A 16,035-nucleotide genomic window follows, 5' to 3' on the forward strand; every position below is an offset into this window, starting at 1 on the left:
GAGGTAACTGTGTCTCTCTCTACCAGAGATACGAGGATCTCAAGCACCATTGTGAAGTAGGGTTAAGTGTGACTCCCTTTTTTCTTAGAATAAGACTAGTGCAGTGATTTCATGTAATTCCCATTGGGGTAACCCAGGACATAATGCTACATTAACGGGTGAGAATAGGGTAGAGACCCCAAGTGAAGATACGTGCGAGTATCATCCCGAGTTTATTATGGACTTCTCTCTAGAGCCCGAGGGAAAGGGTAATACATCATTAGAGTGCTATTGGTTAAACTCTGAGTAATACAGTGGAATAGAATTTACGAGTGTTCCGACTTTGTTACGCGTTGGGAAGTGCGGAACCTACATAACCTACCAGAGAGATGTGTAGTATATAAGTTGTGCTGACGGAAATCTAGTGTTGTCAAACTACGAGGACCGTGAGTGATAACTGTACTCTCTTGTTCTGCACACTATCCCTGAAAACCTCCCCACTCCTCACCCACGCTCTTGAAGTCCAAATAAGAACCAGAGTTAATTATCAAAGAATTCTTGCCAATAGAAAACACCTAAAACTCCCCTTGTTAATATCGGGCCTCATTAAGTATTACCGATAACTTCTCTCCTCGCCGTTCCTAAGTCACTCTCTGTGTCTCCCTACCCCCCCCTTCCTGGTAGATCACACAAAACCCCCCTCCTTCTCTCTCCTGCGCTCCACGCGCACGGGTATTTACTGTACTAAGATTTGTTGTATTGTCTATTAATATCTAGGAAGCTGAGTACATCCCAGTAGATACACAATATTTTAAATAAGGTTTCTGTATTGCTCTATATTGTGATGTGGTAATGTCTGTTGAAATGTCTTGTGTCTAACTGAAATAATATTATACGTGTATGGTGTTGCCGAAAGTTTTTGATGTCCTGCCTCTTCTTCATTGCACTAGCTCCGGTCTCGAAAGAGGACCCCCGCTTCAGTGTTGGAGTTGATTTGGAACGAGAAGTCGAGCCAAATTCTACTCAGCATTACACTGGTGGCCAGCGGTGGTTCTAGATCCGAGCTGTAGAAGAGAGGTAAATAGGAAATATTTGGAAAAATGGCAACTAAACCGCACGTCCAGTTATCCAAGTTTGACCCTGACCAGTATGACATACATACATATCTTGCAATAGTTAAACCCTTATTGGATATTGGCTTCGATAATGACCAACAAAAAATTGCAGTCACACTTCCACTACTGGGTAAAGCCGCAGCTAACATTGCACCAAAAATTGTCCCAGAGCTCACCTGGCAGAACTTTACCAAGTTCGCGGTCCAAGCCATCACCCCATCATTAGGAAAAGTGGTGGCTCTATCCAAATTGGATAGCTTTACTTATGACGGGGATTTAGATAATACCCTGTTACAGGCAAGACGCCTGGTTACTGCTGCCTACCCGGAGGCAGATGAAGAAACCCGGATCAACACACATTTAATACTCTGCTCAGGGTACTCCCAAGTGTTGTAAGACAACACTTCACTATCCATGATCCAACAGGAGACAGGGATAGAGATATCAGTTTAATGAGGCGCCTTTTAGCCGTCCATGCCACCCTCAACGCATCGGCGAAATAAATCAATTCCCCGTTGACCTCATCACCATCAACCCGTGGGAATTTTCTCCGTGCTACCACGGATGTCCGATCCACGACATCCGTGAGCAGCTAGAAGCTGCCCAGTGCAGCCAAATGACACGAGGGCGCTTACAAACCTCCCACCATACGCAAATTCCCTAAGCCCCAGGGGAAGAAAACAAAAAGGGAAAACAAAAAGCGCCCCTGCCCCAGCATCCCACCGTAATGGCGGGGGCCACCTCACCTCTCCCCCAGTCTACGACAGGGGAGAACGTTATCTTTCCTTTTGGCCCCCGCTCACTATCTCTTCTGTTCTACCTTCCCCTATTCCTGCCACCTCACCACCACTACCGACCTCACAACCCCCACCCCCCCCAGCTCCCGCACCGCCTGTCACTTCCACATACGAGTGCGATGGTTCCTCCTCGTCATCCCCCTCCCCCTCCCCAACCCCCACACCCACCACCCCCACCACCACCCCCCGCACCACACCAGACATCTCACCCGCCACGCCTCGCTCCCCCTCACCCCTTCCCTCCGCCGCCTCACCCTTTCCACCCAAGCCCACGTTCCCCCCCCCACCCCGCCACCCCCCCAGCACACCCCACTACCCCCGCCCCCTCCCCTCCACACCCACGCACGCCCACTCCGACGCTCTCACCTTCTTCCGCGTCCCCAATGCGCGCGACGGCCCACACTAACCGACCCCGCCCACCCCGCACGCCTGCTTCCCCACCCACACCCACCCTCAGAACCACCACCACCACCCCCTCCGGCCGACTCTTATGCCCACCCACCCGATACACACACACCGTCAAGCTACATCAGGCCCAAATCCCTCCTACCTGTACTCCCCAGAGACTCAACGCCGCATTACCGCGACACAAAACCCGGCCTTCACCCACTCTGTCCGGCATTCCACCTCCAACCACGCCGACAACCACACCAAACAACATGAAGATTAAGCGAGCTGTATGGGCCCCTTCCTTTGCCAGGAACCGCCGGCTTCGCGGACCCCACCACCTGTTAAGTATCCTCAAGCACACCACCACCCCCTCCGCCCTTTTCCTCACCTATGACCAAACACAAGAGGAGGATTCTTATACTACCGCCTGGCAGCACACACTCCGCCACCTCCAGCCCATCTCCACCACCTCCAACACTCTAGCGTTCCACCTCCAGCCACAGGGACGTGACTTTTTTCAAGAACACGGTGGTGAAATGCGTGGGTTTGACCGCATCGATTCTCCGGAATATTCCGGAGAATACCGCAGTCTCCCCGACATCAAGGCGGACCAGGAGCAGTGGAGTCTGCCCTCAGAAATGCCGACACCCCCACTCGGACTCCCCCCACTCGGACTCCCCGGGGTAGCCGCCGCCAGCCACCACCACTCCGGGCAACAGCGGCATACGTCAGCCTGGGCCGTGCGCCCTTGTGAAACGCAACCACCGCGCCGCCGCCACCGTAGGAAAAAGACACTACCTTCGCGTGGCGGAATCACCGAGTTAGCTAGGGGTGGAGTCAGAAACTGTACTCCAGACAGCACCCCTAAGGTAGAGACGATCTATGGTCGCTCTAGCAGTGGTAAGGTAGAGACGATCGGCGGTCGCTCCCCCCACAGCAAGGTAGAGACGATCAGTGGTCGCTCCCATAAAGAAAAGACAGAGACGACCTATGGTCGCTCACAACAAAATCAGGTAGAGACGATCAGTGGTCGCTCCCTGAAAGCTAAGGTAGAGACGATCGGCGGTCGCTCCCTCAGCACACTGGTAGAGACGATCAATGGTCGCTCCCCTATAAAAAAGACAGAGACGATCTATGGTCGCTCACAACAGAATCAGGTAGAGACGATCAGTGGTCGCTCCCTGAAAGCTAAGGTAGAGACGATCAGCGGTCGCTTCCTCAGCACACGGGTAGAGATGATCAACAGTCGCTCCCCTATAAAAAAGACAGAGACGATCTATGGTCGCTCACAACAGAATCAGGTAGAGACGATCAGTGGTCGCTCCCTGCAAGCTAAGGTAGAGACGATCAACGGTCGCTCCCTCAGCACCCCGGTGAGAGACGATCGTCGGTCGCTCCCAGGGTATAGTGAGGAGGAAAGACCTCCCTGTCTCCCCGGCCTCTGTTCCCTGCGCGAGGCCCTTGAGAAGATCCACCTGTCGGGCCCCGTGACAGCCGCTGCCGCAGTCCTTCCCTGCCGGCGCCCCTGTCCATAGGAGACCGCAGTCCGTCGCCTCTTCCGGCCCGCCCCAGGACACCCGGGCGAGACCTCACCATGCCCCCCGCAACGCCGGGACCTGACCCAGAGGTTCCTAGCCCTCTTCGGCCCCAGTCCGGAGCCCAGTCCGGAAACCCCCGGACGTGAGAGGACGCCCTAGTGAGTCGCCCCGTGCCCTCCCGGCTCACTCTACCCTGGCGACACCCTCAGCCAACCGGATCATCGCCGAGGTAACTGTGTCTCTCTCTACCAGAGATACGAGGATCCACAATTGTGAAGTAGGTTAAGTGTGACTCCCTTTTTCTTAGAATAAGACTAGTGCAGTGATTTCATGTAATTCCCATTGGGGTAACCCAGGACATAATACTACATTAACGGGTGAGAATAGGGGTAGAGACCCCAAGTGAAGATACGTGCGAGTATCATCCCGAGTTTATTATGGACTTCTCTCTAGAGCCCGAGGAAAGGGTAATACATCATTAGAGTGCTATTGGTTAAACTCTGAGTAATACAGTGGAATAGAATTTACGAGTGTTCCGACTTTGTTACGCGTTGGGAAGTGCGAACCTACATAACCTACCAGAGAGATGTGTAGTATATAAGTTGTGCTGACGGAAATCTTAGTGTTGTCAAACTACGAGGACCGTGAGTGATAACTGTACTCTCTTGTTCCGCACACTATCCCTGAAAACCCTCCCCACTCCTCACCCACGCTCTTGAAGTCCAAATAAGAACCAGAGTTAATTATCAAAGAATTCTTGCCAATAGAAAACACCTAAAACTCCCTTGTTAATATCGGGCCTCATTAAGTATTACCATAACTTCTCCCTCGCCGTTCTAAGTCACTCTCTGTGTCTCCCGACCCCCCTTCCTGGTAGATCACAAACCCCCCCTCTCTCCTCCTCCCGCGCTCCACGCGCACGGGTATTTACTGTACTAAGATTTGTTGTATTGTCATTAATATCTAGGAAGCTAGTATCCTGCGAGATACACAATATTTTAAATAAGGTTTTGTATTGCTCTATATTGTGATGTAATGTCTGTTGAAATGTCTTGTGTCTAACTGAAATAATATACGTGTATGGTGTTGCCGAAAGTTTTTATGTCCTGCCTCTCTTCATTGCACTAGCTCCGGTCTCGAAAGAGGACCCCGCTCAGTGTTGAGTTGATTTGGAACGAGAAGTCGAGCCAAATTCTACTCAGCATTACACTGGTGGCCAGCGGTGGTTCTAGATCCGAGCGTAGAAGAGAGGTAAATAGGAAATATTTGGAAAAAATGGCAACTAAACCGCACGTCCAGTTATCCAAGTTTGACCCTGACCAGTATGACATACATACATATCTTGCAATAGTTAAACCCTTATTGGATATTGGCTTCGATAATGACCAACAAAAAATTGCAGTCACACTTCCACTACTGGGTAAAGCCGCAGCTAACATTGCACCAAAAATTGTCCCAGAACTCACCTGGCAGAACTTTACCAAGTTCGCAGTCCAAGCCATCACCCCATCATTAGGAAAAGTGGTGGCTCTATCCAAATTGGATAGCTTTACTTATGACGGGGATTTAGATAATACCCTGTTACAGGCAAGACGCCTGGTTACTGCTGCCTACCCGGAGGCAGATGAAGAAACCCGGGATCAACACACATTTAATACTCTGCTCAGAGTACTCCCAAGTGTTGTAAGACAACACTTCACTATCCATGATCCAACAGGAGACATGGATAAAGATATCAGTTTAATGAGGCGCCTTTTAGCCGTCCATGCCACCCCTCAACGCATCGGCGAAATAAATCAATTCCCCGTTGACCTCATCACCATCAACCCGTGGGAATTTTCTCCGTGCTACCACGGATGTCCGATCCACGACATCCGTGAGCAGTTAGAAGCTGCCCAGTGCAGCCAAATGACACGAGGGCGCTTACAAACCTCCCCACCTTACGCAAATTCCCTAAGCCCCAGGGGAAGAAAACAAAAAGGGAAAAACAAAAAGCGCCCCCCTGCCCCCGCATCCCACCGTAATGGCGGGGGCCACCTCACCTCTCCCCCAGTCTACGACAGGGGAGAACGTTATCTTTCCTTTTCCCCCCTCTCACTATCTCTTCTGTTCTACCTTCCCCTATTCCTGCCCCTAGTTCTAACCTTCCCACCCCACACACCCCTATACTCCCGCAACACAAAAACCCCCTCCCACATCACAGGCCTTCAAGGACCCTCTCCACATCTTCCCTAACCTACTTCCTAAAACCACCTTCCCCCGTCTACTGCCTTCCACCTTCCACCCCGCGCCACCCACCGCCATCACCTCACCACCACTACCGACCTCACAACCCCAACCCCCCCCTGCTCCCGCACCGCCTGTCACTTCCACATACGAGTGCGATGGTTCCTCCTCGTCATCCCCCTCCACCTCCCCTACCACCTCAGCCTCCACCGCCTCCACCACCCCCTGCACCACACCTGACATCTCACCCGCCACGCCTCGCTCACCCTCACCCCTTCCCTCCGCCGCCTCACCCTTTCCACCCAAGCCCACGTGCCCCGCCCACCCCGCCACCCCCGCAGGACAACCCACTACCACCGCCCTCTCCCCTCCACACCCACGCACGCCCACTCCGACGCTCTCACCTTCTTCCGCGTCCCCAATGCGCGCGACGGCCCACACTAACCGACCCCGCCCACCCCGCACGCCTGCTTCCCCACCCACACCCACCCTCAGAACCACCACCACCACCCTCCGGCCGACTCTTATGCCCACCCACCCGATACACACACACCGTCAAGCTACATCAGGCCCAAATCCCTCCTACCTGTACTCCCCAGAGACTCAACGCCGCATTACCGCGACACAAAACCCGGCCTTCACCCACTCTGTCCGGCATTCCACCTCCAACCACGTCGAGCAACCACACCAAACAACATGAAGATTAAGCGAGCTGTATGGGCCCCTTCCTTTGCCAGGAACCGCCGGCTTCGCGGACCCCACCACCTGTTAAGTATCCTCAAGCACACCACCACCCCCTCCGCCCTTTTCCTCACCTATGACCAAACACAAGAGGAGGATTCTTATACTACCGCCTGGCAGCACACACTCCGCCACCTCCAGCCCATCTCCACCACCTCCAACACTCTAGCGTTCCACCTCCAGCCACAGGGACGTGACTTTTTTCAAGAACACGGTGGTGAAATGCTTGGGTTTGACCGCATCGATTCTCCGGAATATTCCGGCGAATACCGCAGTCTCCCCAACATCAAGGCGGACCAGGAGCAGTGGAGTCTGCCCTCAGAAATGCCGACACCCCCACTCGGACTCCCCCCACTCGGACTCCCCGGGGTAGCCGCCGCCAGCCACCACCACTCCGGCCAACAGCGGCATACGTCAGCCCGGGCCGTGCGCCCTTGTGAAACGCAACCACCGCGCCGCCGCCACCGTAGGAAAAAGACACTACCTTCGCGTGGCGGAATCACCGAGTTAGCTAGGGGTGGAGTCAGAAACTGTACTCCAGACAGCACCCCTAAGGTAGAGACGATCTATGGTCGCTCTAGCAGTGGTAAGGTAGAGACGATCGGCGGTCGCTCCCCCACAACGAGGTAGAGACGATCAGTGGTCGCTCCCATAAAGAAAAGACAGAGACGACCTATGGTCGCTCACAACAAAATCAGGTAGAGACGATCAGTGGTCGCTCCCTGAAAGCTAAGGTAGAGACGATCGGCGGTCGCTCCCTCAGCACACTGGTAGAGACGATCAATGGTCGCTCCCATAAAGAAAAGACAGAGACGATCTATGGTCGCTCACAACAAAATCAGGTAGAGACGATCAGTGGTCGCTCCCTGACAGCTAAGGTAGAGACGATCAGCGGTCGCTCCCTCAGCACACGGGTAGAGACGATCAATGGTCGCTCCCCTATAAAAAAGACAGAGACGATCTATGGTCGCTCACAACAGAATCAGGTAGAGACGATCAGTGGTCGCTCCCTGCAAGCTAAGGTAGAGACGATCAACGGTCGCTCCCTCAGCACCCCGGTGGAGACGATCGATGGTCGCTCCCAGGGTATAGTGAGGAGGAAAGACCTCCCTGTCTCCCCCGGCCTCTGTTCCCTGCGCGAGGCCCTTGAGAAGATCCACCTGTCGGGCCCCCGTGACAGCCGCTGCCGCAGTCCTTCCCTGCCGGCGCCCCTGTCCATAGGAGACCGCAGTCCGTCGCCTCTTCCGGCCCGCCCCAGGACACCCGGGCGAGACCTCACCATGCCCCCGCGACGCCGGGACCTGACCCAGAGGTTCCTAGCCCTCTTCGGCCCCAGTCCGGAGCCCAGTCCGGAAGCCCCTGGACGTGAGAGGACGCCCTAGTGAGTCGCCCCGTGCCCTCCCGGCTCGCTCTACCCTGGCGACACCCTCAGCCAACCGGATCATCGCCGAGGTAACTGTGTTTCTCTCTACCAGAGATACGAGGATCCACAATTGTGAAGTAGGTTAAGTGTGACTCCTTTTTTTCTTAGAATAAGACTAGTGCAGTGATTTCATGTAATTTCCATTGGGGTAACCCAGGACATAATGCTACATTAACGGGTGAGAATAGGGGTAGAGACCCCAAGTGAAGATACGTGCGAGTATCATCCCGAGTTTATTAAGGACTTCTCTCTAGAGCCCAAGGAAAGGATAATACATCATTAGAGTGCTATTGGTTAAACTCTGAGTAATACAGTGGAATAGAATTTACGAGTGTTCCGACTTTGTTACGCGTTGGGAAGTGCGAGCCTACATAACCTACCAGGGAGAGATGTGTAGTATATAAGTTGTGCTGACGGAAATCTAGTGTTGCCAAACTACGAGGACCGTGAGTGATAACTGTACTCCCTTGTTCTGCACGCTATCCCTGAAAACCATCCCCACTCCTCACCCACGCTCTTGAAGTCCAAATAAGAACCAGAGTTAATTATCAAAGAATTCTTGCCAATAGAAAACACCTAAAACTCCCTTGTTAATATCGGGCCTCATTAAGTATTACCATAACTTCTCCCTCGCCGTTCTAAGTCACTCTCTGTGTCTCCCTACCCCCCCTTCCAGGTAAAACACAAACCCCCCCCTCTTCCTCTCCTCCTGCGCTCCGCGCGCACGGGTATTTACTGTACTCCTAGTACTAAGATTTGTTGTATTGTCATTAATATCTAAGGAAGCTAGTATCCTGCGAGATACACAATATTTTAAATAAGGTTTTGTATTGCTCTATATTGTGATGTAATGTCTGTTGAAATGTCTTGTGTCTAACTGAAATAATATACGTGTATGGTGTTGCCGAAAGTTTTTATGTCCTGCCTCTCTTCATTGCACTAGCTCCGGTCTCGAAAGAGGACCCCGCTCAGTGTTGAGTTGATTTGGAACGAGAGGTCGAGCCAAATTCTACTCAGCATTACACTGGTGGCCAGCGGTGGTTCTAGATCCGAGCGTAGAAGAGAGGTAAATAGGAAATATTTGGAAAAATGGCAACTAAACCGCACGTCCAGTTATCCAAGTTTGACCCTGACCAGTATGACATACATACATATCTTGCAATAGTTAAACCCTTATTGGATATTGGCTTCGATAATGACCAACAAAAAATTGCAGTCACACTTCCACTACTGGGTAAAGCCGCAGCGAATATTGCGCCAAAAATTGTCCCAGAACTCACCTGGCAGAACTTTACCAAGTTCGCGGTCCAAGCTATCACCCCATCACTAGGGAAAGTGGTGGCTCTATCCAAATTGGATAGTTTTATTTATGACGGGGATTTAGATAATACCCTGTTACAGGCAAGACGCCTGGTTACTGCTGCCTACCCGGAGGCAGATGAAGAAACCCGGGATCAACATACATTTAATACTCTGCTCAGAGTACTCCCAAGTGTTGTAAGACAACACTTCACTATCCATGATCCAACAGGAGACATGGATAGAGATATCAGTTTAATGAGGCGCCTTTTAGCCGTCCATGCCACCCCTCAACGCATCGGCGAAATAAATCAATTCCCCGTTGACCTCATCACCATCAACCCGTGGGAATTTTCTCCGTGCTACCACGGATGTCCGATCCACGACATCCGTGAGCAGCTAGAAGCTGCCCAGTGCAGCCAAATGACACGAGGGCGCTTACAAACCTCCCCACCATACGCAAATTCCCCTAAGCCCCAGGGGAAGAAAAAACAAAAAGGGAAAAACAAAAAGCGCCCCCCTGCCCCGGCATCCCACCGTAATGGCGGGGGCCACCTCACCTCTCCCCCAGTCTACGACAGGGGAGAACGTTATCTTTCCTTTTCCCCCCTCTCACTATCTCTTCTGTTCTACCTTCCCCTATTCCTGCCCCTAGTTCTAACCTTCCCACCCCACACACCACTATACTCCCGCAACACAAAACCGGCCTCCCTCTTCACAGGCCTTCTAGGACCCTCTCCACATCTTCCCTAACCTACTTCCTAAAACCACCTTCCCCGTCTACTGCCTTCCACCTTCCACCCCGCGCCACCCACCGCCATCACCTCACCACCACTACCGACCTCACAACCCCAACCCCCCCCTGCTCCCGCACCGCCTGTCCAATCCACATACGAGTGCGATGGTTCCTCCTCGCCATCCCCTCCACCTCCCCCTACCACCTCAGCCTCCACCGCCTCCACCACCCCCTGCACCACACCTGACATCTCACCCGCCACGCCTCGCTCACCCTCACCCTTTCCACCCAAGCCCACGTGCCCCGCCCACCCCGCCACCCCCTCAGGGCAACCCACTACCACCGCCCTCTCCCCTCCACACCTACACACGCCCACTCCGATGCTCTCACCTTCTTCCGCGTCCCCAACGCGCGCGACGGCCCACGCTAACCGACCCCGCCCACCCCGCACGCCTGCTTCCCCACCCACACCCACCCTCAGAACCACCACCACCACCCCCTCCGGCCGACTCTTATGCCCACCCACCCGATACACACACACCGTCAAGCTACATCAGGCCCAAATCCCTCCTACCTGTACTCCCCAGAGACTCAACGCCGCATTACTACCACACAAAACCCGGCCTTCGCCCACTCTGTCCGGCATTCCACCTCCAACCACGCCGACAACCACACCAAACAACATGAAGATTAAGCGAGCTGTATGGGCCCCTTCCTTTGCCAGGAACCGCCGGCTTCGCGGACCCCACCACCTGTTAAGTATCCTCAAGCACACCACCACCCCCTCCGCCCTTTTCCTCACCTATGACCAAACACAAGAGGAGGATTATTATACTACCGCCTGGCAGCACACACTCCGCCACCTCCAGCCCATCTCCACCACCTCCAACACTCTAGCGTTCCACCTCCAGCCACAGGGACGTGACTTTTTCAAGAACACGGTGGTGAAATGCGTGGGTTTGACCGCATCGATTCTCCGGAATATTCCGGAGAATACCGCAGTCTCCCGACATCAAGGCGGACCAGGAGCAGTGGAGTCTGCCCTCAGAAATGCCGACACCCCCACTCGGACTCCCCCACTCGGACTCCCGGGTAGCCGCCGCCAGCCACCACCACTCCGGGCAACAGCGGCATACGTCAGCCTGGGCCGTGCGCCCTTGTGAAACGCAACCACCGCGCCGCCGCCACCGTAGGAAAAAGACACTACCTTCGCGTGGCGGAATCACCGAGTTAGCTAGGGGTGGAGTCAGAAACTGTACTCCAGACAGCACCCCTAAGGTAGAGACGATCTATGGTCGCTCTAACAGTGGTAAGGTAGAGACGATCGGCGGTCGCTAACCCCACAACGAGGTAGAGACGATCAATGGTCGCTCCCATAAAGAAAAGACAGAGACGATCTATGGTCGCTCACAACAAAATCAGGTAGAGACGATCAGTGGTCGCTCCCTGAAAGCTAAGGTAGAGACGATCGGCGGTCGCTCCCTCAGCACACTGGTAGAGACGATCAATGGTCGCTCCCATAAAGAAAAGACAGAGACGATCTATGGTCGCTCACAACAAAATCAGGTAGAGACGATCAACGGTCGCTCCCTGACAGCTAAGGTAGAGACGATCAGCGGTCGCTCCCTCAGCACACGGGTAGAGACGATCAATGGTCGCTCCCCTATAAAAAGACAGAGACGATCTATGGTCGCTCACAACAAAATCAGGTAGAGACGATCAGTGGTCGCTCCCTGCAAGCTAAGGTAGAGACGATCAACGGTCGCTCCCTCAGCACCCCGGTAGAGACGATCGATGGTCGCTCCCAGGGTATGGTGAGGAGGAAAGACCTCCCTGTCTCCCCCGGCCTCTGTTCCCTGCGCGAGGCCCTTGAGAAGACCCACCTGTCGGGCCCCCGTGACAGCCGCTGCCGCAGTCCTTCCCTGCCGGCGCCCCTGCCCATAGGAGACCGCAGTCCGTCGCCTCTTCCGGCCCGCCCCAGGACACCCGGGCGAGACCTCACCACGCCCCCGCGACGCCGGGACCTGACCCAGAGGTTCCTAGCCCTCTTCGGCCCCAGTCCGGAGCCCAGTCCGGAAGCCCCCGGACGTGAGAGGACGCCCTAGTGAGTCGCCCCGTGCCCTCCCGGCTCGCCCTACCCTGGCGACACCCTCAGCCAACCGGATCATCGCCGAGGTAACGGTGTTTCTCTCTACCAGAGATACGAGGATCCGCAATTGTGAAGTAGGTTAAGTGTGACTCCCTTTTTTCTTGGAATAAGACTAGTGCAGTGATTTCATGTAATTTCCATTGGGGTAACCCAGGACATAATGCTACATTAACGGGTGAGAATAGGGGTAGAGACCCCAAGTGAAGATACGTGCGAGTATCATCCCGAGTTTACTAAGGACTTCTCTCTAGAGCCCAAGGAAAGGATAATACATCATTAGAGTGCTATTGGTTAAACTCTGAGTAATACAGTGGAATAGAATTTACGAGTGTTCAGACTTTGTTACGCGTTGGGAAGTGCGAGCCTACATAACCTACCAGGGAGATGTGTAGTATATAAGTTGTGCTGACGGAAATCTAGTGTTGCCAAACTACGAGGACCGCGAGTGATAACTGTACTCTTGTTCTGCACACTATCCCTGAAAACCCTCCCCACTCCTCACCCACGCTCTTGAAGTCCAAATAAGAACCAGAGTTAATTATCAAAGAATTCTTGCCAATAGAAAACACCTAAAACTCCCTTGTTAATATCGGGCCTCATTAAGTATTACCATAACTTCTCCCTCGCCGTTCTAAGTCACTCTCCGTGTCTCCCTACCCCCCTTCCTGGTAAATCACAAACCCCCCTCTCTCTCCTCCCGCGCTCCACGCGCACGGGTATTTACTGTACTCCTAGTACTAAGATTTGTTGTATTGTCATTAATATCTAAGGAAGCTAGTATCCTGCGAGATACACAATATTTTAAATAAGGTTTTGTTATTGCTCTATATTGTGATGTAATGTCTGCTGAAATGTCTTGTGTCTAACTGAAATAATATACGTGTATGGTGTTGCCGAAAGTTTTTATGTCCTGCCTCTCTTCATTGCACTAGCTCCGGTCTCGAAAGAGGACCCCGCTCAGTGTTGAGTTGATTTGGAACGAGAGGTCGAGCCAAATTCTACTCAGCATTACACTGGTGGCCAGCGGTGGTTCTAGATCCGAGCGTAGAAGAGAGGTAAATAGGAAATATTTGGAAAAATGGCAACTAAACCGCACGTCCAGTTATCCAAGTTTGATCCTGACCAGTATGACATACATACATATCTTGCAATAGTTAAACCCTTATTGGATATTGGCTTCGATAATGACCAACAAAAAATTGCAGTCACACTTCCACTACTGGGTAAAGCCGCAGCTAATATTGCGCCAAAAATTGTCCCAGAACTCACCTGGCAGAACTTTACCAAGTTCGCAGTCCAAGCCATCACCCCATCATTAGGTAAAGTGGTGGCTCTATCCAAATTGGATAGTTTTACTTATGACGGGATTTAGATAATACCCTGTTACAGGCAAGACGCCTGGTTACTGCTGCCTACCCGGAAGCAGATGAAGAAACCCGGGATCAACATATATTTAATACTCTGCTCAGAGTACTCCCAAGTGTTGTAAGACAACACTTCACTATCCATGATCCAACAGGAGACATGGATAGAGATATCAGTTTAATGAGGCGCCTTTTAGCCGTCCATGCCACCCCTCAACGCATCGGCGAAATAAATCAATTCCCCGTTGACCTCATCACCATCAACCCGTGGGAATTTTCTCCGTGCTACCACGGATGTCCGATCCACGACATCCGTGAGCAGCTAGAAGCTGCCCAGTGCAGCCAAATGACACGAGGGCGCTTACAAACCTCCCCACCATACGCAAATTCCCCTAAGCCCCAGGGGAAGAAAAACAAAAAGGGAAAAACAAAAAGCGCCCCCTGCCCCGGCATCCCACCGTAATGGCGGGGGCCACCTCACCTCTCCCCCAGTCTACGACAGGGTAGAACGTTATCTTTCCATTCCCCCCTCTCACTATCTCTTCTGTTCTACCTTCCCCTATTCCTGCCCCTAGTTCTAACCTTACCACCCCACACACCACTATACACCCACAACACAAAACCGGCCTCCCTCTTCACAGGCCTTCTAGGACCCTCTCCACATCTTCCCCTAACCTACTTCCTAAAACCACCTTCCCCCGTCTACTGCCTTCCACCTTCCACCCCGCGCCCCCCACCGCCATCACCACACCACCACTACCGACCTCACAACCCCAACCCCCCGCACCCGCACCCCCAGTCACATCCACATAAGAGTGCGAATGTTCCACCCCGCCATCCCCTCCACCTCCCCTACCACCTCAGCCTCCACCGCCTCCACCACCCCCTGCACCACACCTGACATCTCACCCGCCACGCCTCGCTCACCCTCACCCCTTCCCTCCGCCGCCTCACCCTTTCCACCCAAGCCCACGTGCCCCGCCCACCCCGCCACCCCCGCAGGACAACCCACTACCACCGCCCTCTCCCCTCCACACCTACGCACGCCCACTCCGCCGCTCTCACCCTCTTCCGCGTCCCCAACGCCCGCGACGGCCCGCGCTAACCGACCCCGCCCACCCCGCACGCCTGCGTCCCCACCCACACCCACCCTCAGAACCACCACCACCCCTTCCGGCCGACTCTTAGGCCCACCCACCCGATACACACACACCGTCAAGCTACATCAGGCCCAAATCCCTCCTACCTGTACTCCCCAGAGACTTAACGCCGCATTACTACCACACAAAACCCGGCCTTCGCCCACTCTGTCCGGCATTCCACCTCCAACCACGCCGACAACCACACCAAACAACATGAAGATTAAGCGAGCTGTATGGGCCCCTTCCTTTGCCAGGAACCGCCGGCTTCGCGGACCCCACCACCTGTTAAGTATCCTCAAGCACACCACCACCCCCTCCGCCCTTTTCCTCACCTATGACCAAACACAAGAGGAGGATTATTATACTACCGCCTGGCAGCACACACTCCGCCACCTCCAGCCCATCTCCACCACCTCCAACACTCTAGCGTTCCACCTCCAGCCACAGGGACGTGACTTTTTTCAAGAACACGGTGGTGAAATGCGTGGGTTTGACCGCATCGATTCTCCGGAGTATTCCGGAGAATACCGCAGTCTCCCCGACATCAAGGCGGACCAGGAGCAGTGGAGTCTGCCCTCAGAAATGCCGACACCCCCACTCGGACTCCCCCCACTCGGACTCCCGGGGTAGCCGCCGCCAGCCACCACCACTCCGGGCAACAGCGGCATACGTCAGCCTGGGCCGTGCGCCCTTGTGAAACGCAACCACCGCGCCGCCGCCACCGTAGGAAAAAGACACTACCTTCGCGTGGCGGAATCACCGAGTTAGCTAGGGGTGGAGTCAGAAACTGTACTCCAGACAGCACCCCTAAGGTAGAGACGATCTATGGTCGCTCTAACAGTGGTAAGGTAGAGACGATCGGCGGTCGCTCCCCCCACAACGAGGTAGAGACGATCAATGGTCGCTCCCATAAAGAAAAGACAGAGACGATCTATGGTCGCTCACAACAAAATCAGGTAGAGACGATCAGTGGTCGCTCCCTGAAAGCTAAGGTAGAGACGATCGGCGGTCGCTCCTCAGCACACTGGTAGAGACGATCAATGGTCGCTCCCATAAAGAAAAGACAGAGACGATCAATGGTCGCTCACAACAAAATCAGGTAGAGACGATCAACGGTCGCTCCCTGACAGCTAAGG

The sequence above is a fragment of the Coenobita brevimanus genome, chromosome 13, assembly GCF_032717465.1.
Source record: "Coenobita brevimanus isolate Jiangsu-jjx chromosome 13, ASM3271746v2, whole genome shotgun sequence".
Taxonomy (NCBI): Eukaryota; Metazoa; Arthropoda; class Malacostraca; order Decapoda; family Coenobitidae; genus Coenobita; species Coenobita brevimanus.